The sequence below is a fragment of the Scyliorhinus canicula genome, chromosome 6 (genome assembly GCF_902713615.1).
Source record: "Scyliorhinus canicula chromosome 6, sScyCan1.1, whole genome shotgun sequence".
NCBI lineage: Eukaryota > Metazoa > Chordata > Chondrichthyes > Carcharhiniformes > Scyliorhinidae > Scyliorhinus > Scyliorhinus canicula.
Window position 1 is genome coordinate 146,924,569 of NC_052151.1, and position 18,282 is coordinate 146,942,850.

At 52.8% G+C, this 18,282-nt stretch overlaps 1 long non-coding RNA gene across 1 annotated transcript; it reads left to right on the forward strand.

Moving 5' to 3' along the window:
* Window positions 1-324: 324 nt before the first annotated feature.
* Window positions 325-14,407, forward strand: LOC119966838. The gene is made up of 3 exons (XR_005460852.1): window positions 325-349; window positions 1,237-1,345; window positions 13,976-14,407. It is a non-coding gene; the product is annotated as an uncharacterized LOC119966838 (long non-coding RNA).
* The last annotated feature ends 3,875 nt before the right edge of the window (window positions 14,408-18,282 follow it).

Below are 18,282 nucleotides of genomic sequence, written 5' to 3' on the forward strand. Positions count from 1 at the left end.
CCACCCCAGCTCCGGTGGGAGAGCATTGTCTCACAAACGGAGAATCAAGCCCTGTATGGCAGTGGTTTTGTGCCGGGATCTGTTTTTGCCAACCAGCCATCCTATGTGACCCAAGCTGGCCAACCTTTGTGACCCATACTGGCTGACCTTTGTGACCCTCGCCAGCCGACCTTTGTGACCCACGCCGGCCGGCCTTTGTGACCCACTATTTTCACTAACCTTTAATGTGACAGGTGAGCCTGCTTGATCCTCCCAATCTCACTTGCTTTGTTATTCAATGTTATATTTCTGATAATGACTTCCACTAATGATTTAAGGTCTCACTGCATCCGTTGAAAAAAATCAAGAGGTTTGTCCTCAAATTCACCATGTTTAGTCTACAAATACCGTTGAAGTTTTGAGACTTTTAAACTTTTATTTGTCTGTGAATCCCTGCATGTAACACACATGGGGCGGGATTCTCCCAGCCCTGCGCCAGGCCGGAGAATCCCCGCGAACGGGCCACGCCACCCCGACGACAGCACAGCGGAGAATCAGCGCCATTGGCGCCAGCGTGGTTGGCGCGGCGCCGGTCGCGGGCCGCTCTACGCGGCCGGCCCGCCGATTCTCGGCCCGGGATGGGCCGAGCGGCCGTCAGAAAAGAGCTGAGTCCCACTTGCGCCATTCTAACCTGCTCTCGGCCGGCGGGACCTCAGTGTGTAAGGGTCGGGTGGCGGCCTTTGGGGGCGGAGGGGTGGTCCAACCCCGGGGGGGGCCTCCGGTGTGGCCTGGCCCGCGATCTGGGGCCACCGATCGGTGGGCCGGCCTCTGTGGCTGGGGGCCTCCTTTCCTACGCGCCGGCCCCTGTAGTCCTGCTCCATGTTGTGTCGGGGCTGGAGTGTTGAAGGAGACCACTGCGCATGTGTGCATTGGTGCTGGCGCCACTGCACATGTCCTTGTTGGCGCCGGCGCAACTGTGCATGTGCGGATCCCACGGCGCACAGTTCGCATCGGGATCCGCAGCTGGAGCGGCGCAAACTGCTCCAGCGCTGAGCTGGCCCCCTGTAGGGACCAGAATTAGTCGTGGGAGTGACCCGTTCACCCCGTCGTAAAACGCGACGGCGTTGACGGCGTGGACACTCTGCTGCGGGATTGGAAAATCCCGCCCACAAACTTTGAATCCTGATTTGCAGTGGAACAATTAATAAACTCATACCTCAAGTAATCATCTTTATTCTGCTTTGTTCCTGTTTTCAGCATCTTCATGGGTTGTTCACCAGAGGTCCTGAAGCTCACACCAGCACTGCTTGCAGCTGTGAAATGGAAGAAACTCTCTCACGCCCAGAACAAGTGACGTCAATGCACGGTGTGTATGACCTACTCTCTGCCAATGCTCTTGGTGGGAGGACGCGGTCGTTTTCTGAAGAAAACTGGCCCTGGACAGCGCACTGACATAAGGAGGAGGTGGACCACCCCACTGGGCTCTGAGCCTGTGCACTGTTTGATCCGGCACACATGCACGGGATGGCCGGCAATCTCAAAGGTTGTTGTCTGCATTTTTAAAGGTCGGTCGTGGCAGTCGGGCATTCCTACCCCCGATCGGGAATGCAGCAACCGAGCGCAGCGACCCTCCCAAAACCTGTCCGCGACTCACCCGCAGGTCGTGACCCTGAGTTTGAAAACCCCTGCTTTATGTGGCAGTCACTAAAAGAGCAGCGAGTTCTGGTGGCCTATCAAGCAACAGCACCAAAGCAAATTGGTTATGTTGCTGGGCCAAATGGTCTCCATCTGTGGTGTAATAGCTCTGTGATTGTATAATCTCATGTTATGTGTGTGTGGGACCTTGCCATTTATAAATTTGCATGCAAAACATAGTGCCCACGCTTCAAAATTAACTGTTAAGTGCTTTGGAATGTCTTGGAAGTTTAACGTCTCAGAATTTTTGTGCTTATTTCGGTCATCGTTTTCCTCTTCCTCCACATTTTTGGATGAGCAGAGTAATCTTCGCAGATGCACTGGTATTTCTCAGATATAATCTCCTTTTTGTATCCTCTACTGTTCTTGTGGATGACCTTCAACTTTCTAAGAGTTAGGCCTCTTGTTTTTCAAAACTGTAGAGTTAAATGGCTCTCAAACATTTTTAATTAAAGAACTCCTTTTCAAAGGATCAGCAATCATAGACTTCCAACTAAAATATAATATCATATAATGGTCATTGGGATTCGTTGTTCCCACTGGCAGCCCACCCCCGCCCATGGGTTTCCCAGCAGCATGAACTGGCTTCAATGGGAAATATCATTGGCAAGCAAAGGGATTAGAGAATCCCTCTGCCAGTGAACGCCATGCCGCCAAGAAACACATGGCTGGAGGACCGGATAATCAATATCTACAACATGAAAATGCTGCATGTAAAACATGTTTTAATATTGCTTATAAAAAATAAATACTTCCTTATTGTTATCAATATGAGGAGTGTACCTGTTTCTTACTGCCTGTCTATCCTTGGAAGGAGGATTGAGAGAGCATAGCCTGGACAGAGTAGGAGCCCAGGGACAGCAGAACACTGAAAATGTATAATGTTATGTGAGAGTACCTTTAAGAAATGGGTTTTTATAAATGGGTGGGTATATACGTATCTGTAGTGGGTGTACCTTTAAGAAATGGGTGTTTATAAATGGGTGTGTATATAAATATCTGTAGTGAGAGTACCTTTAAGAAATGGGTGTTTATTATTGCAGTGATGTCAGAGTGGGGGTGGAGCTGGGCTGTCTGTCAGTTTTTTTACTTTCATTTTAGGCTGTTTGCTGCAGGGTGTGTTTTAGTTTAGTTTTCAGAGCTGGATAGGCGCAGTCACAGCCAGAAGGTGTATTAGTCTCTCTCTCTGTAATCTAAAGACTGTAAATCGATCCTGGTGATTTAAAACTAATAACAGTAGTGACTTTAACCTGATGTGCTTCTGGTAAAAGGTGTTTTACGTCTTATGGATGTTAACAGGAAAGCTTAAAGGATTACTTAGTGTTGTAATCTTTGGGGGTTGTATTTGAATTAATGGTTGCTAAGATGTTCACTGTATGTTTTAAAAAGGTTAACTTGAGTTTGTAGAATAAACATTGTTTTGCTTTAAAAATACTTTCCATTTCTGCTGTACCACACCTGTAGAGTGGGCTGTGTGCTCCCTGTCATAATATACATCCAGGTATATGATGGTGTGCAGACAGGCAGTGATTGACACACAGGATCACCAGTGAACACACAGAACACAGCAGCCAATCACCAGACAGGACACGACCACTATAAAGCCAGAGGGCACTATTTTTCCCACTCTCTCGTGGTCCAGCCTCTGAGACAGTCAGAGCTTGTGAGCAGCAACTAGAGCAAAGAGAGAGAGAGCAGGGGCACAGAGAGAGAGAGCAGGGGCAGAGAGAGAGAGAGAGAGAGAGAGAGCAGGAGCACAGAAAGAGAGATAGAGAGAGCAGGGGCACAGAGAGAGAGAGCAGGGGCAGAGAGAGAGAGATAGAGAGAGCAGGGGCACAGAGAGAGAGAGAGCAGGAGCACAGTGTGGTGAATGTATTATACCAAATATCCACCAGTGTATTTGTATATGTGCTGTGCTGTTGCCCTTGTGGCTTCTCCTATGGGCCATTGTATCGCATTATCCATAGGGGAACATGTTGGGGCATGTATGGGCTCTGTCCATGGCTCCTCCCCTTGAAGGGAGGTATGAAGAGCAGTCGACCTGCAGGCGGTTCTCAGTATTGGTTCAGTTGCAGGCAGGCACTGTTCTAAGTTGATTAAAACCACGGTTTACTTCTACTCATGTCTCGAGTGAATTGATGGGCGCATCACACAGAGAAAGCAGGAGCACAGAGAGAGAGAGCAGGAGCACAGAGAGAGAGAGCAGGAGCACAGAGAGAGAGAGAGCAGGAGCACATATACTGGTGTATATTATGAATCACAGAGAGCAGGAACCCGAAGGGAACAGGAACCCGGAGAGAGCAGGAAGCCGGAGGGAGCAGGAACCCGGAGAGAGCAGGAACCCGGAGAGAGCAGGAACCCTGAGAGAGCAGGAAAGCAGAGAGAGCACAAACCCAAACAGAGCAGGAACCAGGAGAGAGCAGGAACCCGGAGAGAGCAGGAACCCGGAGAGAGCAGGAACCCAGAGAGAGCAGCAACCCAAAGAGAGCAGGAACACGGAGAGAGCAGGATCCCGGAGAGAGCAGGAACCCGGAGAGAGCAGGAACCCGGAGAGAGCAGGAACCCAGAGAGAGCAGGAACCCAAAGAGAGCAGGAACCCGGAGAGAGCAGGAACCCGGAGGGAGCAGGAACCCGGAGAGAGCAGCATCACGGAGCGAGCAGGGACCCGGAGAGAGCAGGAACCCAGAGAGAGCAGGAACCCAAAGAGAGCTGGAACCCGGAGAGAGCAGGAACCCGGAGAGAGAAGGAACCCGGAGGGAGCAGGAACCCAAACAGAGCAGGAACCAGGAGAGAGCAGGAACCCAGAGAGAGCAGCAACCCAAAGAGTGCAGGATCCCGGAGAGAGCAGGAACCCGGAGAGAGCAGGAACCCGGAGAGAGCAGGAACCCAGAGAGAGCAGGAACCCAAAGAGAGCAGGAACCCGGAGAGAGCAGGAACCCGGAGGGAGCAGGAACCCGGAGAGAGCAGGATCACGGAGCGAGCAGGGACCCGGAGAGAGCAGGAACCCAGAGAGAGCAGGAACCCAAAGAGAGCAGGAACCCAGAGAGAGCAGCAACCCAAAGAGAGCAGGAACACGGAGAGAGCAGGAACGCAGAGAGCACAACCCAAACAGAGCAGGAACCAGGAGAGAGCAGGAACCCGGAGAGAGCAGGAACCCGGAGAGAGCAGGAACCCAGAGAGAGCAGCAACCCAAAGAGAGCAGGAACACGGAGAGAGCAGGATCCCGGAGAGAGCAGGAACCCGGAGAGAGCAGGAACCCAGAGAGAGCAGGAACCCAGAGAGAACAGGAACCCAAAGAGAGCAGGAACCCGGAGAGAGCAGGAACCCGGAGAGAGCAGGAACCCGGAGAGAGCAGCATCACGGAGCGAGCAGGGACCCGGAGAGAGCAGGAACCCAGAGAGAGCAGGAACCCAAAGAGAGCTGGAACCCGGAGAGAGCAGGAAACCGGAGAGAGAAGGAACCCGGAGGGAGCAGGAACCCAAACAGAGCAGGAACCAGGAGAGAGCAGGAACCCAGAGAGAGCAGCAACCCAAAGAGAGCAGGATCCCGGAGAGAGCAGGAACCCGGAGAGAGCAGGAACCCGGAGAGAGCAGGAACCCAGAGAGAGCAGGAACCCAAAGAGAGCAGGAACCCGGAGAGAGCAGGAACCCGGAGGGAGCAGGAACCCGGAGAGAGCAGGATCACGGAGCGAGCAGGGACCCGGAGAGAGCAGGAACCCAGAGAGAGCAGGAACCCAAAGAGAGCAGGAACCCAGAGAGAGCAGCAACCCAAAGAGAGCAGGAACACGGAGAGAGCAGGATCCCGGAGAGAGCAGGAACCCGGAGAGAGCAGGAACCCGGAGAGAGCAGGAACCCAGAGAGAGCCGGAACCCAAAGAGAGCTGGAACCCGGAGAGAGCAGGAACCCGGAGAGAGCAGGAACCCGGAGGGAGCAGGAACCCAAACAGAGCAGGAACCAGGAGAGAGCAGGAACCCAGAGAGAGCAGCAACCCAAAGAGAGCAGGAACACGGAGAGAGCAGGAACCCGAGCAGTTGACCTGCAGGCGGTTCTCATTATTGGTTCAGTCGCAGGCAGGCACTGTTCTAAGTTGATTAAAACCACGGTTTACTTCTACTCATGTCTCGAGTGAATTGATGGTCGCATCACACAGAGAAAGCAGGAGCACAGAGAGAGAGAGCAGGAGCACAGAGAGAGAGAGAGCAGGAGCACATATACTGGTGTATATTATGAATCAGAGAGAGCAGGAACCCGAAGGGAACAGGAACCCGGAGAGAGCAGGAAGCCGGAGGGAGCAGGAACCCGGAGAGAGCAGGAACCCGGAGAGAGCAGGAACCCGGAGAGAGCTGGAACCCGGAGGGAGCAGGAATCCTGAGAGAGCAGGAACCCAGAGAGAGCACAAACCCAAACAGAGCAGGAACCAGGAGAGAGCAGGAACTCGGAGAGAGCAGGAACCCAGAGAGAGCAGCAACCCAAAGAGAGCAGGAACACGGAGAGAGCAGGATTCCGGAGAGAGCATGAACCCGGAGAGAGCAGGAACCCGGAGAGAGCAGGAACCCAGAGAGAGCAGGAACCAGGAGAGAGCAGGAACCCAGAGAGAGCAGCAACCCAAAGAGAGCAGGAACACGGAGAGAGCAGGATCCCGGAGAGAGCAGGAACCCGGAGAGAGCAGGAACCCGGAGAGAGCAGGAACCCAGAGAGAGCAGGAACCCAAAGAGAGCAGGAACCCGGAGAGAGCAGGAACCCGGAGGGAGCAGGAACCCGGAGAGAGCAGGAACCCGGAGGGAGCAGGAACCCGGCGGGAGCAGGAACCCGGAGAGAGCAGCATCACAGAGCGAGCAGGGACCCGGAGAGAGCAGGAACCCAGAGAGAGCAGGAACCCAAAGAGAGCAGGAACCCAGGTTGCATGAACCCGGAGAGAGCAGGAACCCGGAGAGAGCAGGAACCCGGGGAGAGCAGGAACCCGGAGAGAGCAGGAACCCGGGGAGCAGGAACCCAGGGAGCAGGAACCCGGAGAGAGCAGGAACCCGGGGAGCAGGAACCCAGGGAGCAGGAACCCGGAGAGAGCAGGGACCCGGAGAGAGCAGAGACCCGGAGAGAGCAGGAACCCAGAGAGATCAGGAACCCAAACAGAGCAGGAACCTGGAGAGAGCAGGATCCCGGAGAGAGCAGTGACCCGGAGAGAGCAGCATCCCGGAAAGATCAGGAACCGGGAAAAGGGCAGGAAGCCAGGTAACAAGAACTCGGAGCGAGCAGGAACCCAGAGGGAGCAGGAACCCAGAGAGAGCAGGATCCCGGAGAGAGCAGGAACCCGGAGGGAGCAGGATCCCGGAGAGAGCAGGAACCCGGAGAGAGCAGGAACCCGGAGAGAGCAGGATCCGGGAGAGAGCAGGGACCCGGAGAGAGCAGGATCCCGGAGAGAGCAGGAACCCGGAGAGAGCAGGAACCCGGAGAGAGCAGGATCCGGGAGAGAGTAGAATCCCGGAGACAGCAGGAACCCGGAGAGAGCAGGATCCCGGAGAGAGCAGGAACCCAGAGAGAGCAGGATCCCGGAGTTAGCAGGGACCTGGATAGAGCAGGAACCGAGGGAGCAGGAACCCGGAGAGAGCAGGAACCCGGAGAGAGCAGGAACCCGGAGAGAGCAGGAACCCAAAGAGAGCAGGAACCCAGAGAGAGCAGCAACCCAAAGAGAGCAGGAACACGGAGAGAGCAGGAACGCAGAGAGCACAAACCCAAACAGAGCAGGAACCAGGAGAGAGCAGGAACCCGGAGAGAGCAGGAACCCGGAGAGAGCAGGAACCCAGAGAGAGCAGCAACCCAAAGAGAGCAGGAACACGGAGAGAGCAGGATCCCGGAGAGAGCAGGAACCCGGAGAGAGCAGGAACCCAGAGAGAGCAGGAACCCAGAGAGAACAGGAACCCAAAGAGAGCAGGAACCCGGAGAGAGCAGGAACCCGGAGGGAGCAGGAACCCGGAGAGAGCAGCATCACGGAGCGAGCAGGGACCCGGAGAGAGCAGGAACCCAGAGAGAGCAGGAACCCAAAGAGAGCTGGAACCCGGAGAGAGCAGGAAACCGGAGAGAGAAGGAACCCGGAGGGAGCAGGAACCCAAACAGAGCAGGAACCAGGAGAGAGCAGGAACCCAGAGAGAGCAGCAACCCAAAGAGAGCAGGATCCCGGAGAGAGCAGGAACCCGGAGAGAGCAGGAACCCGGAGAGAGCAGGAACCCAGAGAGAGCAGGAACCCAAAGAGAGCAGGAACCCGGAGAGAGCAGGAACCCGGAGGGAGCAGGAACCTGGAGAGAGCAGGATCACGGAGCGAGCAGGGACCCGGAGAGAGCAGGAACCCAGAGAGAGCAGGAACCCAAAGAGAGCAGGAACCCAGAGAGAGCAGCAACCCAAAGAGAGCAGGAACACGGAGAGAGCAGGATCCCGGAGAGAGCAGGAACCCGGAGAGAGCAGGAACCCGGAGAGAGCAGGAACCCAGAGAGAGCAGGAACCCAAAGAGAGCTGGAACCCGGAGAGAGCAGGAACCCGGAGAGAGCAGGAACCCGGAGGGAGCAGGAACCCAAACAGAGCAGGAACCAGGAGAGAGCAGGAACCCAGAGAGAGCAGCAACCCAAAGAGAGCAGGAACACGGAGAGAGCAGGAACCTGAGCAGTTGACCTGCAGGCGGTTCTCATTATTGGTTCAGTCGCAGGCAGGCACTGTTCTAAGTTGATTAAAACCACGGTTTACTTCTACTCATGTCTCGAGTGAATTGATGGTCGCATCACACAGAGAAAGCAGGAGCACAGAGAGAGAGAGCAGGAGCACAGAGAGAGAGAGAGCAGGAGCACATATACTGTTGTATATTATGAATCAGAGAGAGCAGGAACCCGAAGGGAACAGGAACCCGGAGAGAGCAGGAAGCCGGAGGGAGCAGGAACCCGGAGAGAGCAGGAACCCGGAGAGAGCAGGAACCCGGAGAGAGCAGGAACCCGGAGGGAGCAGGAATCCTGAGAGAGCAGGAACCCAGAGAGAGCACAAACCCAAACAGAGCAGGAACCAGGAGAGAGCAGGAACCCGGAGAGAGCAGGAACCCAGAGAGAGCAGCAACCCAAAGAGAGCAGGAACACGGAGAGAGCAGGATTCCGGAGAGAGCATGAACCCGGAGAGAGCAGGAACCCGGAGAGAGCAGGAACCCAGAGAGAGCAGGAACCAGGAGAGAGCAGGAACCCAGAGAGAGCAGCAACCCAAAGAGAGCAGGAACACGGAGAGAGCAGGATCCCGGAGAGAGCAGGAACCCGGAGAGAGCAGGAACCCGGAGAGAGCAGGAACCCAGAGAGAGCAGGAACCCAAAGAGAGCAGGAACCCGGAGAGAGCAGGAACCCGGAGGGAGCAGGAACCCGGAGAGAGCAGGAACCCGGAGGGAGCAGGAACCCGGCGGGAGCAGGAACCCGGAGAGAGCAGCATCACAGAGCGAGCAGGGACCCGGAGAGAGCAGGAACCCAGAGAGAGCAGGAACCCAAAGAGAGCAGGAACCCAGGTTGCATGAACCCGGAGAGAGCAGGAACCCGGAGAGAGCAGGAACCCGGGGAGAGCAGGAACCCGGAGAGAGCAGGAACCCGGGGAGCAGGAACCCAGGGAGCAGGAACCCGGAGAGAGCAGGAACCCGGGGAGCAGGAACCCAGGGAGCAGGAACCCGGAGAGAGCAGGGACCCGGAGAGAGCAGAGACCCGGAGAGAGCAGGAACCCAGAGAGATCAGGAACCCAAACAGAGCAGGAACCTGGAGAGAGCAGGATCCCGGAGAGAGCAGTGACCCGGAGAGAGCAGCATCCCGGAAAGATCAGGAACCGGGAAAAGGGCAGGAAGCCAGGTAACAAGAACTCGGAGCGAGCAGGAACCCAGAGGGAGCAGGAACCCAGAGAGAGCAGGATCCCGGAGAGAGCAGGAACCCGGAGGGAGCAGGATCCCGGAGAGAGCAGGAACCCGGAGAGAGCAGGAACCCGGAGAGAGCAGGATCCGGGAGAGAGCAGGGACCCGGAGAGAGCAGGATCCCGGAGAGAGCAGGAACCCGGAGAGAGCAGGAACCCGGAGAGAGCAGGATCCGGGAGAGAGTAGAATCCCGGAGACAGCAGGAACCCGGAGAGAGCAGGATCCCGGAGAGAGCAGGAACCCAGAGAGAGCAGGATCCCGGAGTTAGCAGGGACCTGGATAGAGCAGGAACCGAGGGAGCAGGAACCCGGAGAGAGCAGGAACCCGGAGAGAGCAGGAACCCGGAGAGAGCAGGAACCCGGAGAGAGCAGGAACCCGGGGAGAGCAGGAACCCGGAGAGAGCAGGAACCCGGGGAGCAGGAACCCAGGGAGCAGGAACCCGGAGAGAGCAGGAACCCGGGGAGCAGGAACCCAGGGAGCAGGAACCCGGAGAGAGCAGGGACCCGGAGAGAGCTGAGACCCGGAGAGAGCAGGAACCCAGAGAGATCAGGAACCCAAACAGAGCAGGAACCTGGAGAGAGCAGGATCCCGGAGAGAGCAGTGACCCGGAGAGAGCAGCATCCCGGAAAGATCAGGAACCGGGAAAAGGGCAGGAAGCCAGGTAACAGGAACTCGGAGCGAGCAGGAACCCAGAGAGAGCAGGATCCCGGAGAGAGCAGGAACCCGGAGGGAGCAGGATCCCGGAGAGAGCAGGAACCCAGAGAGAGCAGGAACCCGGAGAGAGCAGGATCCGGGAGAGAGCAGGGACCCGGAGAGAGCAGGATCCCGGAGAGAGCAGGAACCCGGAGAGAGCAGGAACCCGGAGAGAGCAGGATCCGGGAGAGTAGAATCCCGGAGAGAGCAGGAACCCGGAGAGAGCAGGATCCCGGAGAGAGCAGGAACCCAGAGAGAGCAGGATCCCGGAGTTAGCAGGGACCTGGATAGAGCAGGAACCGAGGGAGCAGGAACCCGGAGAGAGCAGGAACCCGGAGAGAGCAGGAACCCGGAGAGAGCAGGATCCGGGAGAGAGTAGAATCCCGGAGAGAGCAGGAACCCAGAGAGAGCAGGATCCCGGACAGAGCAGAATCCCGGAGAGAGCAGGGACCCGGAGAGAGCAGGGACCCGGAGAGAGCAGGAACCCAGAGAGAGCAGGATCCCGGAGTTAGCAGGGACCTGGATAGAGCAGGAACCGAGGGAGCAGGAACCCGGAGAGAGCAGGAACCCGGAGAGAGCAGGAACCCGGAGAGAGCAGGATCCCGGAGAGAGCAGGAACCCGGAGAGAGCAGGAACCCGGAGAGAGCAGGAACCCGGAGAGAGCAGGGACCCGGAGAGAGCAGGAACCCGGGGAGAGCAGGATTCTGGAGAGAGCAGGAACCCGGGGAGAGCAGGAACCCGGAGAGAGCAGGGACCCGGAGAGAGCAGGAACCCGGGGAGAGCAGGAACCCGGAGGGAGCAGGAACGCAGAAAGTGAAGGAGCTCAGCGAGTGGGAGCTCAGAGGGAGTGTGAATACAGAGAGAGCAAGGGCATGGACAGGGCCTGGCACAAATAAAGCAGGACACTGGGGAGCAGGAGCACAGGGAGAGCATGAACCTGGAGAGGCCAAAGGCTTGGGGCTGGATTTTCTGGAACATTATGGTCCCCACCCCCTTGGCTAAAATGTTGATGGGGGAGGGGGGAAGCCACCCACGATACTACCAGCTTAAATTTAGCAACTTAACACTGGGAGCAGCATTAATTCCATTCAGGCAAGATTTCTGGCCCTATCTCTGGATATCGTTCCTCCTCAAGGAGCTGCCAGCCATGCCAGTGAATTGGATGGCTGGTAACTCCGTGGTCCAAACAGCACCAGGCAAGTGTGGTGGCCACTGCTGTGACTGCAGGTGGCACCAATGAAGAGGAACATGGACTCCAACTTAGGACTGGTGTGTTGCCAGGGCAAGCTGGCAAGCCAGGGTGAGCAGAGGTGGATGGGGGGTGGGGGGGGGGGGGGGGGGGGGCTGTGGGCGTAAGGGAGACTCAATAGGACAGTAATAGGGCAAGTAGGAATTTGGGAAGGGCGGTTGCCTCCAATGTGCACAAGGCAAAATAAGTGCCAGCCCCTCGCCTAACACAAGGGGCTCTCAACTTGTCCTGGACCTCCCCTGCCACAGGTAAAATAATGGCAGGGCAGCAGGATGAGGCCCTTAAGTGGCCATTAGTTAAACCCCTCAATACATTTAAGGACAGGCGAGCTTCCGGCCTCCTTCAGCACTTCCCCACCTCTGGAAAATTTGAAACAGGCCAGGGTAGGTGGCAGGCAAGGCACATGCTCAATTTTACGGTACCCCAGCTTTCAAACCTGCCAACAGAGCCAGGTAAGTCCAGGAGCCCAGGAAACAAAGAATAGGGAGAGTGTACAATAGGAGTAGGGGGAGCACAGCAGCATGGGGATTGCAGAGTACTGGGGGGGGGGGGGGGGGGGGGGGGGTGGAGGAGAGCGAGAACATGTCTCCAGCTGCCCTCGGCAGTCAGCCACACCACCCTAACAGTGGGTCAGCCCTGCATCACAGACACCCTGGAATGCCTCTGCGGACCCAGTTTGAGAACCATTACTGTCGAGGCAGCACAGTCTTAGGAGAAGGGGTGGAACAGTTAGGACTGAGATAAGGAGAAATTATTTCACCCAGTGTTGTGAATCTTCAGAATTTGCTACCCCAGAGGGTTGTAGATGTTCCATTGCTGGTTACATTTAAGGCTGAGATAGACCGAGTTAAATTCTCTCAGGGAATTAAGTAATACGGGGACTGGACGAGCAAGTAGAGTTGAGGGCCAAGGACTTCAGAGATTGTAATGAACGGTGAATCGAGCTCAAAAGTCATGTAATCTACTCCTGCTCCTACTTCTTGTGTTCTTATATTCTTGCGAATATCACATAATAATAATAATCTTTATCAGTGTCACAAGTAGGCTTACATTAACGCTGTAATGATTCTTGGAGGCTTTGACAGGATCTAGTCAATATCTGCACTGGCCTTCGTGAATTTTGATTCTATCCATGGTTGCCATCAGGATACGGTATGCAAGGTTTGAGGAGAAAGCCTCAGCCTCTGTGGGATCATTATTTTCTTCTGCCCGTACGTTAAATATAGAGGGCACAGACAATTGTGTTAAAATGAAAGAATTGCTACAGCCTTTGTAAGCATTGGCTTCTATTACTTTCATGTTGCTGACCAGCAGCACATTAATGCAATAGGTCCCCTTTCTGTTAATGTAGGGCATGACGTAGCTAAGAATTTAGATGGTGCATGCATGTTATCAGTGAATGCTGTTGTGCAGTGAGATTGGACACCCTCGTCCTGCTACTGCTCCCTCTGAGTGAGAAAAGGACATAGAAGCATAGAATTTACAGTGCAAAAGGAGGCCATTCAGCCCATCGAGTCTGCACCGGCCCTTGGAAAGAGCAAACTACTTAAGCCCACACCTCCTCCCTAACCCCATAATCCAGTAACCCCACCTGATCTTCTTGGACACTAAGGGCAATTTATCATGGCCAATCCACCTAACCTGCACATCTTTGGACTGTGGGAGGTGAACACCCAGAGGGAACCCACGCAGACATGGGGAGAAATTACACAGACAGTGACTCAAGCCGGGATTCGAACCTGGGACCCTGGAGCTGTGAAGCAACTGTGCTAACCCCTATGCTACCGTGCTGCCCTCCTATGCTACCGACATGGGAAGGTGCTGCCTCTACTGAGAAATGCAGCAGGCTCATCTTTGATGTGCCCGAAGATTGACTGTTACTGACATGATATCCCCCAAAAGTAGCCTGAAAGAAACCAGAAATATAATAACTGAAGGTGATACTGACACTGATTGTCACCGGTAACGAGGGAGGATGTCTGACAGTCACCTCTGTAACTGGGTTTTCACTCAACTTGAGTCCATGAGGACAGTTAGTTTTCTTACACTCTGGCTGGAGAGCTGTGCACGGGCTTTTATTGTTGGTGGAACGAAGCCTATTCACCTCGGGTGTTATCTGATATTCCTGGCAGCCCATGTATTTGCTCTTCATTTTCTTCCATGAAACACAGTCATTACAGTAAACATACAGTTTACCCTATACTGTATCAATCACTTGTTTAAGTGGCTCAGGCCAGTGAGTGTAGGACAGGTCCGCAAGGCGTCACCTCCCTCCCATCCATCGCTGTGGCTGAGGTAATTGTTTAGCTTATCCCGTGCTGAGGATAATTTATTAATTCCTGCCAGACACGTATATATGTTAGAGGATATGTGAGGTGCCATAAAATTCCTTGAGAGCACCATACTCCTTGGCCACTATCTTTATTTTACCTTAATGTGTTTTCGCAGAGGGAGGAGAGAAACAACCTTCTTCCAAGTGGCCTGCTAATTCTGTCAGAATTCGATAACACTCTGAAAAGTACCATTTCTTACAAGGTGAGCAAAGGAAAGGCAGCTGAATGAAAAGGAGAAATTCCCCATTGGAGGGTCCATTTCCAACTGATCACACTGCGATTGACCTTCAGGAGTTGAATTTTCCCAAATAGCAGTTACATCATTTGTTCGGAACATCCATTGACCTTCTGCTGAAGAATAGTGAAGACACCAAGGAAGTTAATGGTGTCAATGCCTTTTCTGAATAGGGCAAATTCAGTCCATTGTACTGTGGTGCAAGAACTTAGAGGGGAAAAATTACATTAGCACCACCTTCATGAGGGACTCAAACATTTAATGGATTTTTCACTCAGAGCACATGAAGCACAATTTAACGGCTAAAAACCAGTCCCATTTTGGGCATATTTATCAGGGTGTTTCTCAGTGCCAGCAGCACCGAGAATGACCCCACTATCAAACAGGACTCTTGTGGGTTTTTTTTGACTCAGTCCAAGCTGAGCTTGTCAGTGCAGGAAGAGATCGGGGTGCCATTAACATAGAACAGTACAGCACAGAACAGGCCCTTTGGCCCTCAATGTTGTGCCGAGCCATGATCACCCTACTCAAACCCACGTATACACCCTATACCCGTAACCCAACAACCCCCCCCCCCTTAACCTTACTTTTTATTAGGACACTACGGGCAATTTAGCATGGCCAATCCACCTAACCCGCACATCTTTGGACTGTGGGAGGAAACCGGAGCACCCGGAGGAAACCCACGCACACAGGGGGAGGACGTGCAGACTCCACACAGACAGTGACCCAGCCGGGAATCGAACCTGGGACCCTGGAGCTGTGAAGCATTTATGCTAACCACCATGCTACCCTGCTGCCAGGGTTAATGTTAAATGTCTCACCCTGATCTCTCGCCCCCTCACACCTTGGCAAACCCACCACAGCCTCCGGAACCCCTTAATGCCCCAACTTACCTGTTAGGGGTCCTCAACCTGCCCCCCCCAACCACCTCATCAGGGCAAGGCACTCCCGAGTCCAATCCTTGGGACAGGCAACCTAGAACTCAGCCAGCTTGGCACTGCCAGCCTGGCACCCTGACAGTGCCAGTGTGGCAGTGGCAAGGTGCCAAGTTGGCAGCAGGAGTGCCATGGTACCGATGGCCTGGGAGACCCCCCAGATGCCATTAAGCCTGGTCCACATTTGTGTGGACCAGTGCCAAACGGTGCAATAGTGAGGTCTGCCAGTCAGAGGCGTTCGGTCCCGGGCTTCAGGTGAATCAGGCACAGGCATATTTAAGTGAGCCTAACTGCTGACTTCAGTATATAAATCTGAATCTCACCCAGCGAGGGCGAGATCCAGCTCACGATGTCTCGCGGGGCGTTCCGAACGTTGCAAATCTCGCAAGAGGCAACGGCATTGTTGCGTCACCGAGTCAACGAGGCCATTCGGCTGCGTCCATAGTCTGAAGACAATCAGATCAAGAAACTATCACGAAGTCTGGAGTAAAGTGAAAGGGGGAAAGTTCCACACTCATCATACCCACTGAATTTATGCAATTTTACTGACAAGAATTTCTCAGCTCACGTTCTTACTGTTCATGAATTTACCCTGTAGGAGGAATACCAGCCTACTCATGTAGTCTGTACATTCTAGTCTTCTAATAAAAGGGCTATTTTAATATCCATTTAATTAAAACAGCAGAAAGGTTCTCTTTGAAACGATCATTGGCTTGAGGACAGTACCACACTGTTTTAACTGTCTCAGATGAAAGACCAGTCACAGCTATAGTTAGAAATAAAAGCTTGTATCCACTTCTAATGCTGCAGCTATTAGAAATTACTTTAGTTTCAGGAAATGAGTGTGGGGTTGGGGTGCTGCTTGATGTTTGGGGATATCTTGGGGATTCATTTTGTTTCTTACCATAGGAGCAGTCTTTATTTTTAAACGTGGTTTTGAATTTTATTTTCTGTGAGAAATTTTGTGGTTATTTGTAACAGGTAGTGGCAGAAAAGAACATCCAGAACCTAGCACTGAAGAAGAAAAGCAATCAGGCATTCTGGATTTCTGATAACACTATTTGGTTAAAAAGCAATTCAGTAACCAGAATGATCTTTAGGAAGCAGTCACCAGTTGTTACAATATCAGTGGAGAGGAACTATTTCTAACATGCCATACTTGTGTGAACTTTAATTTTGATTTTTAAAATTTATTGAAAAAACCTGTCAGCAGGATCTTATGGTCCTGCCCGCCAGCGAGATTTATTGGTGCCGTCCAAGTCAGTGGGCCTTTAGTGTATTGGCCAGGCTAAATTGCCCCTTAGTGCCCAAAAATGTGCTCTTTAGGTGGGGTTACGAGGAGAGGGTGGGGGAGTGGGCCTAGGTAAAGTACTCTTTCAGAGGGTCGGTGCAGACTCGATGGGCCCAATGGCTTCCTTCTGCACAGCAGGCATTCGATGGAATTCGATGAAATTTAAGACGGGTCAATTGGAGGATTCATTACCGATAGGGAAAGAGGTAAAAGAGGAGGGTGTGTCACAATGTTGATCAGGGAATCAACTGCAGCAGTAAGGACGGACGACATCTTAAAAGACTCTTCAACTGAAGCCATATGGGTAGAACTTGTAGAACCTGATGGGAGAGACGACAGGAAGGCACAATAGAGTAGAAATTAACGACTGGTTTACTATGATCACAAAAACTGCAACTCCTCTCCCCGAAAGGGCACTCTCCCTGACCTGCAGCCAGGTCAATTTTTTTATACAGAGTAGTTTCCCCTTGATAAAGGGAAGAAACTCTTTAACTCTTCCCCGCTGTTACCAGACTCCTAAATGACCCTCTTATAGACTGACCTCATTAACACTACACCCTGTATACTTCATCCGATGCCGGTGCTTATGTACACTGTTACATTGTATACCTTGTGTTGCCCTATTATTTATTTTCTTTTATTCCCTTTTCTTCCCATGTACTTAATGATCTGTTGAGCTGCTCGCAGAAAAATACTTTTCACTATACCTCGGTACACATGACAATAAACAAATCCAATCCCCAATTACCGGGAGAGTTTATACTCAGCTGTGTAAGGGGGAAATCAAATGGAGCCCAGTCCTTGGCCCCCAAGGGAGTCATAAAATAACTTAAAAAACAAAAAGGAGCAATCGCATTTCTGGGAGTGTTCTATTGGCCCCCGAACAGTCGAAGAGAAATAGAGGAGCAGATATGTTTCATATTTCAGAGAAATGTAAAAGTACTAGAGTAGTGATAGTGGGGGATTTCAACTTGCCCAACATTAACTTAGGTAGCCATAGTGTAAAAGGTCTAGAGCAGGGGTGGGCAAACTACGGCCCGCGGGCCGCATGCGGCCCGCCAAAGGTCTTTATGCGGCCCACCAAGTCATAAAAAAAATAAAAAAATAATTTTTTAAAAAAAAATTTTTTTTTTAATTTTTAATTATTTTTTTTAAGGTTAATGGGGGGGGGGGGGCTGTTGGGTTACTTACTGGCATAGGGTGGATACGTTGACTTGAGTAGGGTGATCATTGCTCGGCACAACGTCGAGGGCCGAAGGGCCTGTTCTGTGCTGTACTGTTCTATGTTCTATATGAGGCGCCGAGAATCATAACCGGGTGAAGTAATTATTTTACTTAATATACTATGCGGCCCTTTAAAATTGTGAATTTCTGAATGTGGCCCTTGCACGGAAAAGTTTGCCCACCCCTGGTCTAGAGGGAGCAGAATTCTTAAAATGCATCCAGGAGAACTTTTTAAACCAGTATATCGAAAGTGATAAAAGAGCAGGGGAGGTCCTGGACTTAATTTTAGGTTACAAAGCCAGGCAGGTAGTTGAGGTATCTGTGGGGGAGCATTCTACAGACAGTGATCATAACTCCGTTATATTCAAGATTGTTGTAGAAAAGGACAAGGATGGGCCTGAAATCAAAGTTCTAAATTGGGGGAAGACCAATTTTAATAAGATCAGATATGATTTGGCCAGAGTGGACTGTGAGCAGACAATTGTATGTTAATCTGTGACTGAACATGGGGACACATTCAAGAAGGAAATAGGGAGAGTGCAGGGCCAACATGCTCCAATCAAGAAAAAGGGTGGGATCAACAAATCTAGTGAACCCTGGATATAGAGGGATATACAGCATTGGATAAGGAGAAAAAGCAAGGCTTATGGCAGATTTCAAGGGTTATAAACAGTAGAAACCCTAGAGGTGCATAGAATGTGCAAACGGGAACTTAAAAAGGAAATTAGGAGAGC